Source organism: Oxyura jamaicensis, chromosome 10 (assembly GCF_011077185.1).
Source record: "Oxyura jamaicensis isolate SHBP4307 breed ruddy duck chromosome 10, BPBGC_Ojam_1.0, whole genome shotgun sequence".
NCBI lineage: Eukaryota > Metazoa > Chordata > Aves > Anseriformes > Anatidae > Oxyura > Oxyura jamaicensis.
Genome location: NC_048902.1, coordinates 12,492,677 through 12,512,376, shown reverse-complemented (window position 1 = coordinate 12,512,376; position 19,700 = coordinate 12,492,677). Strand labels below are relative to the sequence as shown.

At 40.2% G+C, this 19,700-nt stretch overlaps 2 long non-coding RNA genes across 3 annotated transcripts in view; one reads left to right on the top strand and one right to left on the bottom strand.

The window, feature by feature from the left end:
- The window catches only part of LOC118172096, an 86,756-nt gene that overhangs the window by 36,871 nt on the left and 30,185 nt on the right, over window positions 1-19,700 (bottom strand). The window lies entirely within an intron of this gene.
- On the top strand, window positions 1,726-19,033 carry LOC118172095. Of its 2 annotated transcripts, XR_004753553.1 has the most exons (4): window positions 1,726-2,208; window positions 3,689-6,107; window positions 18,012-18,131; window positions 18,850-19,033. It is a non-coding gene; the product is annotated as an uncharacterized LOC118172095 (long non-coding RNA). The 2 variants fall into 2 exon arrangements; XR_004753552.1 differs by lacking the exons at window positions 18,012-18,131; window positions 18,850-19,033 and having other exon boundaries at window positions 3,689-7,891.

Below are 19,700 nucleotides of genomic sequence, written 5' to 3'. Positions count from 1 at the left end.
ACTCCTGCCATAAAAGCTTTCAGACATCCCCTTATCATAGAATCATAGAATATCCCGAGTTGGAAGAGACCCATAGGGATCATCAAGTCCAACTCTTCACACTGCACAGGTCTACCCAAAAGTTCAGACCATATGACTAAATGCACAGTCCAATCTCTTCTTAAATTCAGACAGGCTCGGTGCAGTGACTACTTCACTGGGGAGCCTGTTCCAGTGCGCAACCACCCTCTCGGTGAAGAGCCTCTTCCTGATGTCTAGTCTAAACTTCCCATGCCTCAGCTTAGACCCGTTCCCACGGGTCCTATCATTGCTGTTTATGGAGAATAGGTCACCCACCTCTCCATTCCCCCTCACGAGGAAGTTGTAAACCACAATGAGGTCTCCCCTCAGCCTCCTCTTCTCCAGGCTGACCAGGCCTAGTGATCTCAGCCGCTCCTCATATGTTTTCCTCTCCAGGCCCTTCACCTTCTTCCTCACCTTATCTTGGTAAATAAACTTCCCAAGAGGATATTTGGGCCTTTTTTCGATTCGATCTCTTGTTGAAAGGACAATATCCTACAGCCAAGCTCCATGACAAAACCCAGTGAGAGACAGCACAGTAACTCAGAATTTCTATGGTTTCTATCCAGACAAACGGTGAGGTAAGTAGATTTTAGATTCAGGTAAGTTATAGTTCTCCAAGTCATCTGAAAAAATCTGCAGCTTTTTCCCAGAATGTTTTATGACTATCCCTACAAAACATGCTAGAGATTTGCTATGGAATTTTACACTCTGACTTTTCTTAAGGTGCCTCATTTTATTCCTTGTCTTAGAGCTGAGAGAGCACAAGAGTGCATACCTAACTTCTTACCAACAGGCCACCCAGAAGTACTGTTTTCACTAAGTAGGAAATTCATCTGAGTTCCAACCTCAAAATACAGAATAGGTGCCTAAACATAAACACATTTACATTAGACAGTGCTGCTTGGTAAAAGCTCCAAGGTTACGCCATAACTGGCGAGTGCTCCATTTCAGAAGACAGAGTTTTCAATGAACCATCAGCAACATGGTCGTGGCACTGTTAGACCATTGCAACTCATACACTTACTACCAGCTTCTGCATAGGTGTTTCATGTAAACTTCATGTTCAGCACACGTATTGAGAGACTTCAACAGAAAACATTTGCATTTCCACAGAAATCTCTTTTGTTAGCTACCTAACTCATCACACATACAATGAGAACTGAAAGTTCATTGAGTTGCAGAAAAAGAGCCAGGGCAGAGGAAATGAATGGATAAACCAGACCATCCTCCAGAAAGAGGATGGAATGCAGATACAGATTAGCCTGGCAAACTGAATTTCTAGGAAATGCTGATACCTCACTGTGTTGCTGAAATTAGAGAAACTATGCAGAAAGCAATTAGCTACTGTAGATTCTCCCTACTCAAAATGATTGTTCAAGGCTATGCTGTAATATGCAGTTGGTCATACCAAATTCAGCATGCAACTGTTGGCAAGCAAAAAAAAAAAAAAAAAAAAATTATTCGATCTGTACTTTAAAATCAAATTGAAAACTGCTGAGTGGAGAAAAATAATGGTTCTTTTCTTGACCTGTTCTGCATTTATACTCCAATCTACACCCAACACACAGCTTTGTTGTACATTTTGTATGAGTGCCCTCTATAATTAAACCTTTATTCAAATCTCCCCCCGCCTTCTCCATCACTCTTGGTTGGATCAAAACAGTAGAGACAAAAACTGAAACATGCCCGGGGTGCAGAAGCAGAGAGGAAGAGAGATTATTTAATGAAGTAGGCTAATGGTGGTGGGGAGAAAGGGGGCTGATTTTCCTATCTCAGAACTGTTGAGCCTACAAATATTACTGAAATCACATTTGGGAACAAAGCTCTGCTTTAAGCAAGTTCATCCATGAGTGTTGCTAAGCAATGGAGAGAAGGCAAGAGAGAGGGAGAGTGCCTGACTTTAGGATTATAGAGGGATAGAGAGGAGAAAAGACACCACGGTTTCTACATAGCCTTACTTATAGCGAACATTAAAGTTCTGTGTTTTCCTTGCCTGTCTTACAACCTGTTCATGCCTCAATTAATCAGATCTGGTTCAGTATCTGTACCAACACATATCCAGCACGCGGAGGAGGGTTGTGCTGCATCCTGAAGCACCAGCAGTTACGCACTAGAACTGTCAACATCTGTCTCCGAATTAAACAGGTAAGAACTGCAGAAACTGTCCTGATAAAGCTATTGTAGAATTTGTTCTCTTGTGTTTTAGAGAAATACTGCAGACGTGCTTTTATATAACTTAAACTATGCACAGTATGGAAAATTAAACGCTTGTGTTAGCAACAGCTTGTTCTAACTCCGTTGTTAGGCTACTAGCTATAGAGGTATTTTATCAGCCAAGACACACACATGCTGTAGCTTCACCTGACTTCAGTGAAGTTTGCCAACTTTCTACTGATATCTTGGTATTGCAACATTCTTGCTCTGCGTTTAGTAAGATGACCTCCAATCTTTAAGAAAACGACATTGTTTCAACTGTAGACAAATATTTTGCATCTTTTTTTCTGCCTTGAAATAATGTAAATGTCATCTTGTTCAGTTAAATGCCTGCTGTAAACCATAGTATATACATTTGGTACAGCATGCACATCTGTGGAGTATGCATTGTTGGGATGGTAAACTGATTTTTTATTATTATTATTACCTGGCAGCTGTTTAGCAGGGTGCAGGAGAGAGAGAGTTGTTTATTTATTCATTTTAAATCATCATTCATACTTTGGAATGCTCATCTTTTTGTGACTCAATTATATTCTGCATGCTAAGGTATTTGTAGGCTTCCAAGTAATTTCATAGGCATTAAACGTTTACTGTTTACTTGTATTTTTAAGACTTGCTAATAACTTACTGGGAAGGAGAGTGACATGGGAAGGAGGGCAATATTTTTTGCTGAGTAACAGTTGCCTACATACACAGCACGAACTAGTAGCATTTCTCAGACTGAGATCCTAAGATGCTCGGATCACTAGCTAGTCACTGTACTAATTAGAGAGATTATGAAGAATTATGAAGGCCTCCCCAAAACTCAGAATGTCCCAGACATATTATCCTTGCTGCATCTCAGCACATGGGAAGCATTTCCCTGACAGGTAAATGGCATTTAACAGACAAAATGATCAAGGCTAACCTAGAAGATTCATGTTTGTAACTACATTTTTTTACAATTAATATCGTGAAAAGCAGGGTCTCTGGACCACATATTTTAAGCTCAGAGAGTCTCGGACAGCAATGTGAGAAGTGAATTGCTGAGATCAGAAGTTTTGCAGGCTCAGCACACAAAATAGGTCACCTGTTGTACCATATTTACACATACAAACACGCACAGTGCCAGCAGCAAATCAATGGGCAGTTTCTTTTACAGCTGAACAGACACACAGCCAAACCACTTTTCATCCTCCAAGAAATCATGCAGCCGGGCCACTAAAAAATGATCAAGTGGAAATATTTTCTAGGCTAGAAGAAGGATTCTGTGGACAACCATGGTATCAGTTTTATATAACAAACCCCTGGAAACAACAAACCCCTGGAAACAGCAAACATATGTAGAAAGCGTCTGGATATGCATGATGCTGCATGTTGTGTTACCCCATTAATCTATTCTTTTTTTCTTTTGCTTTTTGTTCATGGAAAGAAAGGAAGGGGAGAAGAAATCTTTCCTATCAGCAGCAGCAGGGGTTGCTGCAGGAAGATGATAATTTCCTCCTGCTATGCTGCTGACAACCGCCGAGCTGCACAGGAGGAGCAAAGCATTTCAATCACGGAATTGAAAAACACAGCAGTTCCTAAAGCTTCATCTCACCTTGGTTGATTTACATAAGTTTAGATTGAACTGTTTCACTGTCGAATTATGTTATATATGGAAGATAACAGAGGAGGAAATAATGTAATTTCTAGCTTGTGTATAGGAGGCAGCGTGTCTGCGTGTATAAACACTTCTTGAGCATCCTGGATAGACAGATGCCGCTGAATTCCTTAAAAGCACCATGCAGACCTGCAGGCTCCCTGACTCCACACTGTATGCTTTAGGAACTCCATACTACTCGAAAAAACATCTTTCAAAAAATGAAAAATAAGAAGTATCTTATTAATAACCAGCAAGTCCAGGTTCAATCCAGTGTCCACTGAAGTCATCAGAAAACCTGTGACAGAGGCCTAGGGGGGGTTGAGTTTTGGCTCCAGCTCTTTCATCAGACTGCCATTGTAACAAAGGAACCCCATAACAGGCTCCTAAGATAAATGCAAATCTTGCATCAGAGAGAGTCAGGCATTCCCCAAATTAAAAATTTGAGCACACAGCAGCTTATAGGCAGCAGCTCTGGGCATGTGGCACAACATCTGTTACAAAAACACTAGAAAGCAGACCTGCGGCAAACTGGACCTCTGCCAGCTCTCAAGATCCCGCCCCCTCCCCCCAAAAGGCTGTCAGTAAATGGACAGATGGCAGCCAACGCACTCTAGGAGAGCTGGTTCAGTTAACAATCAAGTATGCTAAGTGATTTCAGATTCACTCTGCATCAGGCATTGCATTTTACGTTGAATCATTAACACTATGCCCTAATAGAAATATAGTTTGGTAGTAAAAAACTGGTGCACTCTGCATCTTACAAGAGAGGTTCTCTGGAACAATTTGCTAGGGAACATTAGAACTGCTTTCCTTAATGAAGTCAAAATTTGCCAAGTTTACCAGGCTGGTTTGTACATAATCTTAAATTCTGCAATACTGAAAGAATGTGGATGGAAACAAATCTTAAGATGTAGGTCAGTTGATAGCACAAGTTGTTCCCACACACACGCTCAGCTGAAAGAGCAGAGTAGATGTTAACCATGCACAGCATATGGGATACTGCATCGTGGTGGCTTGTCTGTGTTACCGGAGTACATTACACCGAGCTCTCCTGGGAAGGCAGCTCTCACAAGCAGCGGTGTGGGTGACATGGTTGTTACCCAAGCACACTGATGGGAACAATCATTCCTGGAAAATTTGTTGGCTTTTGTGGGTAAAATTCATAAATAGTTTGGGCATTTTACCACCAGGGGGCAAATAATTCTTCATTGAACACTGGCAAAGAGCATGCAGGATTTTAGGCATTATGAAAAGTAATTTTTAATTCTTCCTCTTTACAATCATGTCTTTAACAGCATGTTTTGTATGTGTAGTGACACTGTACCCAATTGTTTTGCTTTTCCATTAAGTAGCAGGGCAAGAATACTTTTTTTTTCCCCTCCAAAGATGAGGACCGAATAAAACTAAAAAATGCAAAGCTTTTCTAATGGGCAATCAACAAATTAGTGATTTACACAGTCAGGTACTGGCCTACTGGAGAACTGCAGGTTATCTGATGTGTTTTAGGGACATTAAATGGTGCTGTGAAAGACTTTCCTTTTGGATTCACCCAAGAACTCTCCAAAGGCATAGATCTTATACTACTTCAAGTACTAAGCCAAGAACAGCTGAGCTGTGCTACACGAGGTTGATCTGAAAACCTCTCAAAATGATGAACCTGCCTATGGTCAGTCAATCAACTTTATACGGATCTCCTGCTAACTTTCCTTTCTGCTTATGACATTGGTTTTCTGTAAAAGTATGTAGACGGCATCACCACAGTCATAATTGGAAAATCAGCAGTAGCAGACAAGAACTCATCTGCCCTGCCCTTCTAATTCAGACTTGGAAATTTGGTACAAAATTTCAGAACAGGAACAAGAACTCCACAATTTGGCTGAGCTCCTTCACAGTCCACTCTGTGTGGCTTGCCTTTCTCTTTGAAGAGACTGAATATTTTGACTACCAGCCCATGATCACGAAAGCAGGGAAATCAGAGATGCAATTTTTAAGAAGTGCAAAATAAACAGAGAAGCATCTTCATTTTCTGGCTCAACTTCTTGAAAATCTGATGAAATTTAGTGAGATTTACTCAGTGAAATTTAGTCTTTGCCTTACTTCTTTAAAATAAATATTCCGAGGGCATAAATTATCAAGAGAGGAGACACCAACCAGCTCTATGAGAACAGCTGAAAAATAGTTGCCTTTTCTTGGCGCTAATCATCTGGTAAGTCTGCAAACGAAGCTATTCAAAAAATGAATTACAGAAAAGCTGCATGTCACTATTTTCAACAGTCAAAGATATGCTTTATCAGATATAAAGTCACAAAAGAATATGAAGAAGGCAGGACAAATTAGCTACAACATAATTAAGAATGCCAGACATTCATAATATTCATTCATAATGCTAGACGGTCATAAAGACAGAAAATCTGGCTCCCAGTGGAAACTTATTTCTCATTTTTCTTCTTCATTCCTACTACAGACTTTCATCAACAACAAACCTATCAGATACAAATTTTTTATCAGCAGTTCCACAGAACAATTCTGCCTCAAAACCACTCATTAGGCTGGAATTGGCAAAACCTAATTTTTAGTCTGTTTTTTCAACCACGGGTCCACACTTCCCTGTTCTGTCTCCTGGCAATCTGTCCTACGTCGTCTCATGAGAAAAACCAAGAGAATTCTTTGGAAAAACATGTTTTGAGGAAAGCCATTTATGGACAGTAATGCACAGTATCATTAGCCCCAAACGAAGCAACTGCAGAATGCTGCTCCCAGGGTGCGATTAGCTATTCATAGATCAACAGAAACCTTTCATTGGCAAGGAGAGGAAGGGCTGTTGGTGGGTTTTTATTCCCATCTGTCAGCTCGGCAGCACCAATGGTGCTGAATGAAGTCTTTCTGCTCATTCAGCATCTGTGGTCTAATACTTGCCAGGAGTTTGATCTTGACCTCTCGGTTTGTTCCTACAGTACCCAGGATTCCCAGGTGGCCTCTCAGCCTACAGTTAACCTAGTCTAGGACTGCTGAGCTTGCCGAATCAGTCTGCACTAGACCATGTTTTGTTGAGGCAGTGTTGACTAGCAAAACCCACAACATTGACATTTCTTAGATTCTCTAAATACTCTATTATGCAGTCCACTAAGATTAGGTCTTGCAGTCTGGGGAAAGAGAGCAAGAAATTCTTATCAAAACACAGCAACTTGATAAATTACAAAAGGAAATCAAAGATAAGCAGGTGGTAAAATTGGTAGCAGGAAGTTTCTCCATTTTTCTGTAGTTATCTTGTATTCCAGCCATCCTAGACAAAATTTTTCACCTTATATCATCTCGGACAACGTGAGACATTAGCGAATGTCACAGGGGAAATATAATTTTAAGGTTAATTTAAGTTATAGATATCCATATCTAAAATAGTTGTGGAGGATGTTATATAGATCATCTATGAGTTCAACTTAGTTTTTATACACATCTTTTCCCCTATCTCCTTATCATTTCCTTTAGCATCTTCCACTCAATGTTTCCACAGCTCATATTTGTGCAACAAACACATGGTTATGTTGCATATGGTTATGTAGTGGAATGCCTGGGGAATAAGGTACACTGATAAAAATCTGTTTTAATCATGCAATTAAAAACTCAATACTAATGTTGCAACAATAATACTTACAAAACATTACCTATGCAGAAAGCTACAGAGGTAGAATCAATATGACAGCCTTAATCTTCTTGCCCGGGCAGGTAAGAGGTTGTGTCCTATTCAAGATTACTTAGAAAGAACACATGTTCCTTGTGAATGATGTCATTCATGTCTAGTAATATACAAATTAATTCATGCCAGCACTGGCAGTATTTTTTTTTTTTTTCAGGTATAAGTGTACTAATTTTTGGCTGAGATTTTGACTGTAGATTACCTATGTAGATTACAGCCTCCGTGGAGAAAGGTGATGTACTTTTTTTTCAGAAGCACTACGCAATATAGAAGCTTTTCTTTAAGAAACAAGAAAAGACACTCAACTTTCCTAGTAACACTATGTAACTAACTGGGCTAAGTGAAGTCATATGTTATGAATAGATTTTATTCTGTTAGGGCACCTATAACATTAACACAGAGTGGTTATCACAAAGGCCCAATAATAGCTACCTGTTCTGATCTTCTTGCCTTGAGGAAACAGCACTGTCTCCAATACCAAAAACAAAATAACATCACATTAAACATGCAAAATCCAAGAAGGTTTCAGCTTTGAGTATCCTTTGATCTTTCATAACAGAAGGAAGTGTAAACCAAGATCAAGTTTATTAAGTACAGATCAAAGTGCAGTCAAGTTCCTTCCTTTCTAACAGCAGTTAAAGATTGGAGTTAAATTTCTTATAGAAATTTTTGTATTTACAGGCTATTTCTGCAATATATTCTAATTTAAAAATCCAACTGCTGGACACTACAATCCATATTTCTCCCAGCTCTAACTTTCAAATTGTTCAATTGTTCTTTGTTCCTAACATTAGGATGTATGTTAATTGACAGCATGGACTTGTAGCACTCTTACTGAGAGTGAACAGAATTGTTGCTGTAATATGACAAAACTTAGAAGTCTGAACATTATTATAAAATTTATTTTATCCACATAAGACATCCTTGCAACCAATTCAGCTTTTACTGCATTTTAGTAGCAAGAGATTGGTGGTACAGGTTAGCAGACTGTTAAAAAAAACCTTGAAAGCACCTTGAAAACTGCCTTCTGTTCCTAGCACCATATGAATTCATAACTTAAGTGCACTGCACAATAAACAACTATAGTGCACTTGGATTTCACTTCTAGAAGCCGTTTCGTCACTTTTTATACTTCAAGGATTGTAATTCTTTACAACCGTGGAGCTTGAAATGCATTATAATGCCTAATACTTTTGAGACTTAATTGTAGAATGCTCTTAATATGGCCTTTAAAATAAAACAGAATCTAAGTACCATAAAACCTTACAGCTACTTCCACAATTAAATTCCTTCAATGAAAAGCAGTATCTTGTAATTTTGCAAGTCAAAGCAGCAGCTGTATAAGCTAAAGCACAACTCAGTGGAAGCAGATGCCATTAACCATCAAGACTTTTCTTCAGAATAGGAGCCAGTATGACACCAAGGTATCTGTGAATGACATGCCTTTGTGTATTCGTATGAATATAAGGCTTGAGAGAGGACAAGTATTTTCATCACTGCTTGGATCATTCTCACAGCAGTCCGCAGGAGTCATACTCTTCCTACCAATAACACTAGCATAGGATTTGCTTCTTTCAAGGCATCACCACCTTCGGTTCCCACTAAACTAAGTTAGCTCACCTAAAACTTAGTGTGCACCAGACTACTTGAAAAAACAGTTGAGGCACAAGTGATAACAGCTAAAATTCAAGCCATCTTTATTAAAACTAACATAGCACATTTTTCACTCCCTCTCCTGCCCTTCCCTGAGACCCTCTGCTACATTCCAGTACAAGCCCCACATATCGATGGCTGGGTTGTGTCCAGGGCTGGTTTCAAAACCACTAAACAGAATGGCATCTATCCATATACATGTCCAGCTATCATTACCATGCTATATTCAGCTCCCTTCTGAGATTATTTTCCAAGCACATTTCAATTTTAAAAGGCTTGTTTTTTGTTTTTTGTTTTTGTTTTTGTTTTTGTTTTTTTTTAAAAAAAAGCTGTTTCAACAAGAAAACTGTTCAAAACTAGAGCCAATACAGACATATTTCCCTGCATTCCCAAATCAGTTCTGTTGCTGCCTTTTTGTAAAGGTAGATGACACTGGCACTTCAGAAATGGCTGCAGTTCCCCAAGTGATGACAGAATTTTGCATCCCCGCCCTATTCCCACTGAGTGCCAGAATCCTTTCCAATGCCTGCAGCAATGCTTTGAAGTAGGTGCAATTGCAGCAAATGCAAAAGATTAAAGGATTCTGGAGTTCATAGAGAGAGGTGCAGAGCTTACTATCACCAACAAGATTCATCTAAACATTTTAATTTTTTATTTACAGAATTTCATCATGAGAAGAGTTACACCATAATACCTTTCCGCAGGATATATTTTACATAACTATGTTGCCTGTGACTTAACGCTTAGATGCATATAAATGGGCATATGCCTTCCACCATCATTCCTGGGAGATAGTACAGGGTCTCACCCACAGACAAGAGCATACCAAGAACTGAAAGGATGAAATATGTTCAAAACAGACAGCAGTATTACCGCCTTTTTTTTTTTTTTTTAAGTGTCTCTCACATTTTTGAAGAAGCTACCCTCTCCTGCAGGGGAGGAAATCTTTTTGACAGACTTTCCTTTTTGCTAAACATTTCACTTATTCAATATTCTGTTGGCTTAGAAATTACAAATTGGGACTTTCAAAAAGCAACCGATGACATATGAGCAACAATAACATGTCCCTCCAAAGGTGGCCTACCAAATGCTATTCCTTTCAAAACAAGGATATTTATTTTTCACTTTTCTTTAAAGTTCCTAACCAAGTCAAAATTGAGAACACAGCCCAGTGCTAGTTTCCACATCACTAATTATTTCCAAACCTCCTGGCACACATACTGCTAGCAAGACTTCATGCGTGCATGGTACCAGGACATATTCACATCTGCTTTGAAATGGCCCAGCATAACACAGTCTTCCCAACCAATTTCCTTCGAATTTATATTAATATGCAAGGGACAACACCCTGTTGCAGTTTTATTTCTCTCGCTGTTTAGAGGTAGGGATGCCAGATGTGGAATCAGGACCAGTCTTAGATGAAAGACCTCAAATAGCGCTGAAAAGCAGAAGCCTCTTCTGTTACTTTACTATCTCTTTACTCTGGGTCTGTCTGCCCAAACCTCACCCCAAAAGCCTTGAGCTCCAACCTCTTCCCTTCCCTTATGGCATGTCTTGCCAACCCTAATCAGGACCTCATTGTCATATGCCTTTCTTCCAGGCCTAATACCTCGCAGCCCTATAGTCCCAGCCCACCACAAAGCCTTTTCACATCCTGCCCATCTCTGCTCCTTCCTCACTCTCTTTCCTGACTCTGCAGATCCCAACATTGCCTTAGGTGATGCAGAGCACACGGCTCTGCAAACAGCGGTGGTGTCTTCAGGCAGTAACATGTTGGAGGTATCTATAGTAGCTGAGCTATCACAACCACAGCAAGCTGCTTCAACATTTACTGCTGAGCTCCTGAGCAGTCTGCTGGCTCTCATCGGCAGTTCCCAGGAATCAGGTGGGAAGGCAGGAGACTCCCAGCACAGTTCATACATTGTGCAGCTGGCCCCAGTGAAGACTAGGAGAACGTATTACTGATGCACTTTCATTTTATGAAAGTTATCTAGCTACATTTAACAAAGGTTGAGCTTGGATTTTTGCCAATGAAAGTCCAGTGTTGCTGGGATGAAGTTGTTTGCAGATCTTAGTTTCTCCTCCTGAACAAGCCATGCACATTTACATAAGGTGTCTGGTCATAGAATGATTTAGGTTGGAAAAGACCTCTAAGATCCTCTAATTCAACCTTTAACCTAGCACTGCCAAGTCCACAATTAAATAAAAAGACTCTTCCTCCTCCATCCCATTCAGAACTGTTGAAACACTTTACAGGTTCATTACCAATCGCAGTGTCCAAGTCCAAGAACTCTTTTTCTGAACCTTTTCCCATTCCTGTATTACAAGAGTAATATTTTAGAAAAGCAGCAAGAAGAGGAAACAAGCAATAGAGTATTAGTTGTATAGCTTGAACACCTAAACTGCTGAAAGGCAAAGAATACAGCAAATCTAGTAAAAATATTTGCAAAGGAAAGTTTAAACCCCTAACAAACAAATAGCACTCGGTGAGTGACAGTACTCTGTGCTTAACAGGGTCAGCACGAGAGCCCTAAGGCTACAGTAAAGTCAAAAGACAAGAAAGTCTGCATAACCAGGACACAGTTTTTACACATCTTGTGCACATCCTTCTTCAGATGTGAAGAGTTTTTACGAAATAAATAAGGATACTAATGAAAATATTAGCCTGTGGCATCACATTGGCTGGGTACCACGCAAAATGAAAAAGCACAACAAAATTAAGATTTTTAAAAAACAGTGGTGTTGACAGCAAAATTTAGCTTCTTGCTGTTTTATCTTATATTTTCCAAAGAGGGGTTATGAGGTTATTAGAGTTATTTAACAGTTTTAAACTTCTTCACTTTTCTGTAGAGTTCCTGGTATTTTCAAGAGGGTTGGCATCAAGGAGCTTGTTTGGTTTGTCTTCTTTTGTGGCTGGATGGCCCCTTGCTCTCCCTGACTCCTACACCACAGTCACGCTAGGGTAGAACACAGCTTGAGCTGACATCCTCACATCTTCTACAGCCTTTGGAGTTAAATTTCTGTTTTATTTTAAGCAAGAAAACAGAAAAACTAGTACAGTAGTGCCTATAAACCCCAAAGATTGAACAGCTAGCGCACTGTTTAAGCTACTCTGCCCCCTTCCCCTTTCTTTTTGGACAAACCTTTAATAACCCAGAGGTGCGAACAGATGAAAGTGATAGAGCCAAAGCCAACTCAAAATACAAAATAACTCTATTCCCTGCCTGGTGACTTCTAAGTTTCCTTGGCCAGTCCTCAAAGTTTCTTGCAGAGACCAGAGGCCCTTATCTGATGGAATTCAGCAACAGCAACTTCAAAGTCACGCTCTGCAGGCGTGATGGGGAAATTAATCCAGCCATGATACACAGTGATTAGATCAGCTATTGCCACTCAGAAGAGAAATCTGCGGACAGCCCTACAGAAGTGTCAGATCAGCATTCATCAGCAAAGCAGAAATGAATCAAACAGAAGAGCCACCCTTCAAGGAGCAGAGAATGAAAGAAAGTATCTCAATGGCTGTCACCATAAACTTACTGCACATGCATGTTTTGCTTTATTTTTGACTGCTCAGTTCTGCTTCTAATCCCACAGGAACACTATGGACAAGGAAATTGTAGAGGAAAAGGGTAGAGATGCAAAGCATCATCTGTGCTGGAAGAACATGGAACTTACATACTCTTTCAGACTGGAAAAGATATGATTAACATGAAAATATAGTATCACAACACAGCTCTAGAGTTAAAGTTTCTTCTCTGCACTAGAACGTTTCTTCAAATCAACTCAGAGGATCAGATATCATGGCAGAGAGCCACCGACAGCTCCTCAGTTCACAGTCCCCAGTTGAAAGACCATTTCAAGTTGCACATAGCAGGCCAAGTTGTAGAGAATTTTCCTCAACACCGCCACCTCAGCCAGAGGACAGGACCAAACCAGGTTGATTCAGTGTTTCTACCAGATGGCGTGTGCCAAGAGACTCCCACAGAGCGCTGGCTAGAATTTAAAGCTGCCCTAAAGATAACATGCAATCTGAAATCAGAGACTGTGCAAAGATGCCACCTGCTCCCCCTTGCAGTGTAAGGAAGCCTCTGGAATGGAGCCAGTTCCAGGGGCATAGATTACTGCAGCTTGTTCACACTTCTATGCATATGTGATTGAATGTGTTTTTTCCTAGTGCAGAACTGTTATTCCAGAATAACAGTTGGGTGTTGGTGTTGGGTATTTTCCCACTTTCCCCTAGGTAGGTGCCATGTTGTCTGGAGAGGAGAAAGAAGATGAGAAAAATCTATACCTTCTTAAGAATTCTCTTTAAGCAAGTTTAACTCCCTCATCCTTCAAGTCAGGATGAACATGTGCTATTTTACTCAGACAGTTCAGACAAGACCAAGCTACCAAACGATCCAAAAGGGACAGGATCAATGTTTCCCCTATAGCAGGGCCTGTCTTACTGGCTCAGAAGGCTTTTCATAAAACAATTTAGTGTAAAAAGCCCCCTTACCCTTTGAAATAGATAAAGAAGTTTTATTTATTTATTTATTGCCAGGAACTCTTCAACATCTTTCACCAAATAGTACATCTGTCTTCCTAAACTTACAGGCTTCTGATACAATAAAATGTGTTCTCCCCTCCACATCTCTACTGCAATTCAAACCATGTCCCTGCCAGAGAAAAAGGTAAATTACTTTGTTACAGCTGACATGACTTGTTTCATACAGCTTTTGGACTGTTTCAAACCATTTGCATCTTTCCTTGCTGCCTAGATCATTTTAGAAAAAAAAACTAGCAGCTTTCTCTACAGCCCTAGGAGCAGTGTCCCTCGAGCAGACCACAAGTTAATCTGAAGTGAACACTGCCAATTTGTCTGGTGCCTGCAAAGGCACCAAGAGACCCTGGATAAGAGGATGCCCAGCCCCACGACAAGGTTCTGCAAGACAACATCCAGGGCACCCATAGGATCAAATCCTGTCTCAATGAATGTTTCCACTTCACATGTATGCATGAGTGGCAGTTTCCAGTTCAGAAAAAAGTCTAGTCACCTGCCTCACATCCCTATTAAATTTGTTTATCCAAGCCAGCTATTTCCAACCCTACTGAGTGAACAAAGGAACTAAAATTTTTGCTAACTAGCAACCTCAAATAGTGACCGGAGCAGACAAAGATGTCAACCCTGAACCCATTATCTACGTTCTTCCATCATCTATAAAGCATAGCTTTGAAAAGCCTCTGGGTAAACTAAGTGTAATTCCTGTTCCAAGCAAGTTTCAGTTTGAATTTTGGGCCATGGGTGTAATACAGATGGCTATGGGGGATGGGAAACATACTATCTGAGCTTTACTGAGTTTACTCCCTTCTCTTTTATAGAAGATAAGCATGTGAACATGATAATTACCACCTGACAGATCTAGTTCACAGCAAAGTCAGCTGAGTCTCACAGGCCTGCAACAACATGTTAGCCTAAAAAAAAAAAAAAAAAAGTGATTTAAATACTGCTATAAAATCTAGTTGATAATTCAGATACTGAGCATTGCTTCTAAGGAAGGACAGTCTGAAAGGTTGCTTGAAATCACCACTCTACTGCTCCAAGGATGTCTCATGGATGCGATCCAAACTCCAGTGTAACTTGGTTGCTCCCTGAAGCATCCTACAACACGTGCTTAGGTTTTGCACGTTTGGCCTCCTCCAGGAAACGGCAGCTGCCTTACTTTGGATGGCAACAGGCTGTTAAAATTAATTGTTTGTGAAAACCTTAATAAATTTAAGATCTTTTTTTTCTTTGTAATGACAGGAGCATCATGTCAACTTGTACCATTGTGGCTGGCAGTTTCCCAAGTTGCAGATCTCAGGAAGAGACAGTGAAGTGTCAGATGGTTTTTCTTCTGCAGCTTCCCACCCCATTAAAGTACTCTACAAAGGTCTAACATTTGAACAGGAGGAAGCATCACCTCTTGAATCTTTACACCACTCATTCCTGCTTCAGCAGTATTTGATTAGATTCTGCAGTTTAAAGTCAGATGCGTTTGCCTGGCTGCATTGCAGAGAAGATATTTAGCAGATACATGGTATAACCTTTCAGTTACATCCAACTCTTAAATTGCAGAAAAATATTCTGTTGTCACTTCCAGCTGAAACTACAAGAAGAACGTTTTAACAGTCTCAAAGCTGCTTATTACTGCTGAAGAGACTGAAAACAGGCATATCTGGGAGAGAACAAGATCCAACAATGCAAAAATAAAAGTCATGACATGGAGAACAGCTGCACAAAACAAAATTAGCAATGCTTTCACTGGTCAGAAAACATACTGAAATGATAACTAGCAACCCAGAGTGATATTATTATGCTTTTGTTATATGACCTTGTCAGAACTTCACTTAGCTGGAGACTGTCCTGCAGTTTTGTTCTTTCATCTCACCCCTAGAGCCAAGTATCACTTAGATGCATTTATTTTCCCAGCATGGCATTTTAGAAAGTTGTAATTTTATTCAATACATTAAGTTGTTTGTCTGTTCTCAAAAAAAGAGCATCTATCTAAACTTGTCCACCACGTATCTAAACAGTAAGTAAAATCACAGCATTGAAAAAGCATTTCATTACTAACCATTCAGACCACAGCTTTGTTAGGAAACAGTAATGAATAGCACATTTATGCTACAGGCTTCCTATGTCCTAAACTATGCTTTGACCACATTATCCACACTCAAAAACCTTCCTGTCCACCCTTGCAAGTGCTACAATTGCTACAGTGTGGGGAGAAATTCCAATTTTGCTTTCAGGCAGAATTTCTGAACATACACATTTACAGTACAAGACCTGCAAAAACACTGGGAGGCAGCTATGAGGGCCCATACAATTAGTCGGACTGTGCCCATATACACTGTGCTACTTGCAGCTTACCTGGTTAATATTTATCTCCTTCGTTCTATGACAGCTGCTGTACTGTCTTCTAAGAAAACCAATGCAAGGCATTTTCCCATCATGTTTCCAGTTGCCTATGGAACAATCTAGAGCTGTAGCTGAAGTTATCTTTCCCCTTTATTCTCTGCAAAACTTCAGAGCTCCATTTGGAAAATACCAAACAAAACATCCCAAAGAAGTTGGTACAAGTAAGGGTCAGTCCTGACCAGGGGAGATCCAAGAACATCCACGGCATATGCAGCTCTTTCTCACTAGAATTTGAAGACCTTAAACCATGCTCAGCACCACAGCAAGTACCCAGTTGTGCCAGACAGGCCACCAAGAATGACAGCATCTAAGCAACCAGCATCATTTCTATGCCATGATCAGCCTAGACAACAATGTAATATAGGAACAGACTTCCTTCACATATCAGCAGCTTGTTGTGACACCTTTTTCTTTAGCCTTCCAAGTGTATATGCTGTCTGTCTAACCACATAATGAAACCTTCTCCTCCTAAGCACCCTATGGTCAGGACACATCACAAGCCACCGCGTGATATTATAAGTGATCAGAAGGAACAAAGCAGAAGGTCTTGTCCAAAGGTCAACTCCTATTTGCTACCACCTGCCTTTCTTAGCAGGTGCTCATGGCCCTGCTTCTTCCTCAGCAAACACCCACAGAACAGTGAATAGCTTTTATAGCTTCAGATATTCACACACACCTCATAGCAAGTGAATTTGGGGAGCAAAGTACCACTGCAGCCTTGAGCAGGGTTTGGGGACCCTGTTTCTCAAAGGATAGTTTCTGGTCACACTCAACATGTTCACCATTCAATAAAAATTCATAGCTATGTAAACCAACTGCCTCTCCAACTGGCCCACCAACATGTTTGGCCATGACACTCAAGTTGACATAGGAGGTAACAGTAAGTTTCGAATGTCCATAGTCTCCCAGTCCTTACTAGGAAAAGCGTTTCTACAGGATTTCCAGATCCATTGTTCCAGATCCAGATCACCAGGCTACGATCCCAGCCACATGTCACTGACTCCACACCTGCTTCAAGAGCAGCAGTCTGAGCTGTGACTTTTACCAAGTGCCTTAATTCTGCAGGAATTAATTCCTTCCTCAACACATCCCTCCATCTTCTAGGATCAGAAGCTATTACTGAGCTCATCTCCTTTCTCCTCCTATTGGCATCCTGAATGCAACACCAGTGCAGATGCAAGCAGGAACTTTCTGATGCACGATCCCTGCCTTGCTCCCAGCCGGAGCTGACCACAGCAAGGAGGAGATAGAGATGAATTCATCAATGAACCCCCAGGACCCATCTCTCAGAGCCTCACCACAAGCAAGGGAATCCTTACACTAACTTAGCATAGAAATCACGGTGCTAATTGTCATCCTTGCAGAACACTGGCAAAGAAGCCAGCACCCAGTAATTGTGGCTATGTTGTCCCGGGTATGCAGCCATCAGTCTTGCAGCACTAAGCCTGGAGATTTGCAGATGTTCTTTGTAGGCTTCAGGCTACAGGGACCCTGAAAACCAGCACACTCGCCTTGAACCAGCACACTAAAAAGGAGGGGAAAGTTTTCAGCTCCATTCTAAGATGATAATTTTCTCATAGTGTTGCTTTAATTAAAAAAAAAAAAAAAAAAAAGGCAAAAATCTTGTGTGTACTGAAAGCTTTCACTATCCTAGATACATCCTAGATACATTTAAAAAAAAAAAAAAAAAGTATTCTGCTTAGGTACAGAGAAGTACTTTAAGTAAATCTGTTCCTTTAACATTTTGCTTAAGAGGATGCTATTGCAATGAATTATCTTTCTTTAGCCACAGCTGCCTCCCAATGGATTTCTTATGTTTCTTACAGGGAATTTAACAGCAGTCTCTGAAGTCCAACAGAACTGACAAGCTACTCAGTTAGGGAGGCTCCATGCTGGGTGACTCCCAGAATCTCCTATTCTTTTCAAAAAACGTTTCTGTTAAAAAGGTAGAGAGTTTGTTTCCATATGCTCATGATTTCTCAATACTGCTGTTCTTACAAACTAGTAAATGAATGCCTCCAGCTAGCAGTAACATTTCTATCAATGTAACAGCCCAGCCCACAGGGATCTCATTTACTGAAACTGGTTAAGTGCTACACAAACATCATCTAGAGAGATTAATTGGCTGTTAAAGTTTGATTGCTTTGCAATCCCTTGGTGATGGTTGGAAAATGAAAAAGTGATCTTTTGTCATTACATAAATACCTTAAGGTATAGCATATATGTAGGGCTTTGTTTACATTTTCTAAACACAGCAAGTCTTCAGTGGGAAGGAGAGCTGTGACCCATTTATTTATACTGAAGTTTATGTAGTATATTCATTATGGATGACATTTTCCTGAAGTTTATTTAGAAGTAAAGTCTTCCCAGGCTGTAATTAATCCAAATTAAAACACATTTATGCTGAACATTAAAGCAATTTGTTGCAGACAAGATTCCATTTGATCATTTCCCCAAGTCTGTATATGGTATTCTGGATCTTCAATTTCCTAAGTGCAACTTTCATTTCCCCTAATAAATACCACAAACCAGACACCCCTGCACTTGGATTTTTTTTTCACTCAGAGGTTCCCTAAAGTTATATAAGAATTTGGTATCAGTTATCGCTGCTCTTCATGTCTGGTTTGTGAAATCCTTGTCATACCTTCAGTTTTGTAACATTAGTTTTCTCAGAGGGAGAGCCCTAATCAGACGTAAGGAAGTTTGCAGAAGAACTCAAGCCCTGTTCACAGACCACACTACCAGACTACGTGAGAAATCAGAAGTGGAGACGTCAGCCAAATGAGCTGTCAGTGGCACCGTTTCATACAACTTCAGCAAATAAAAATAAGCTATTTACACAGTGCAATCCTATGGCTACAAAAAGACATTTTTCCTTGACAAGCTGTCATCATTTAAACACACACTGCCTCACTGACAACACCTATATCTAATGACCCACTGAAACCTACAGGCATGCCTAAAGGTCTGGATGCCTCTCATTATTATTTGTATCAACACTGAGGGTGACAGATCCTTACAACTGTAAGCATCACATATATGTAGACACTGAAGTAAGAAAAAGATTAACACCAGAATAAAGTTACTGAAATCACTGTTAGCAACGTGCATAAGAATTGAAATACATTGTATTTTAGATCCAGGGGAAATTGCAGCCCTTCCAAAGACTGGAAAAAGTCTTTTCTTTCTCAGAGTCAGATAATTTGATCAGGAATCAGACAAGTCACATATGAAACCCTCAGCACACCACATTCAATTGCTCTTCCCCTGATATGTGACTAACAACAGCTCAGCATCTGGATTGCACACAAAGCTGTAACAGACAGGGTGGAGAAAAACTGAGAACCATACTACAGAGTTCGTATAAAGTGTTTCTAAAATAGACTTCCAAGGCAGGGGCCCTACTTCTGTACCAGAATAAAGTATGTGAACAATTTGCAGGTAGCAATATGTTTCTAGTCTGCATACATGAACACCAAAAACACACACAAATACTTAGCTGTATAACGTTTATG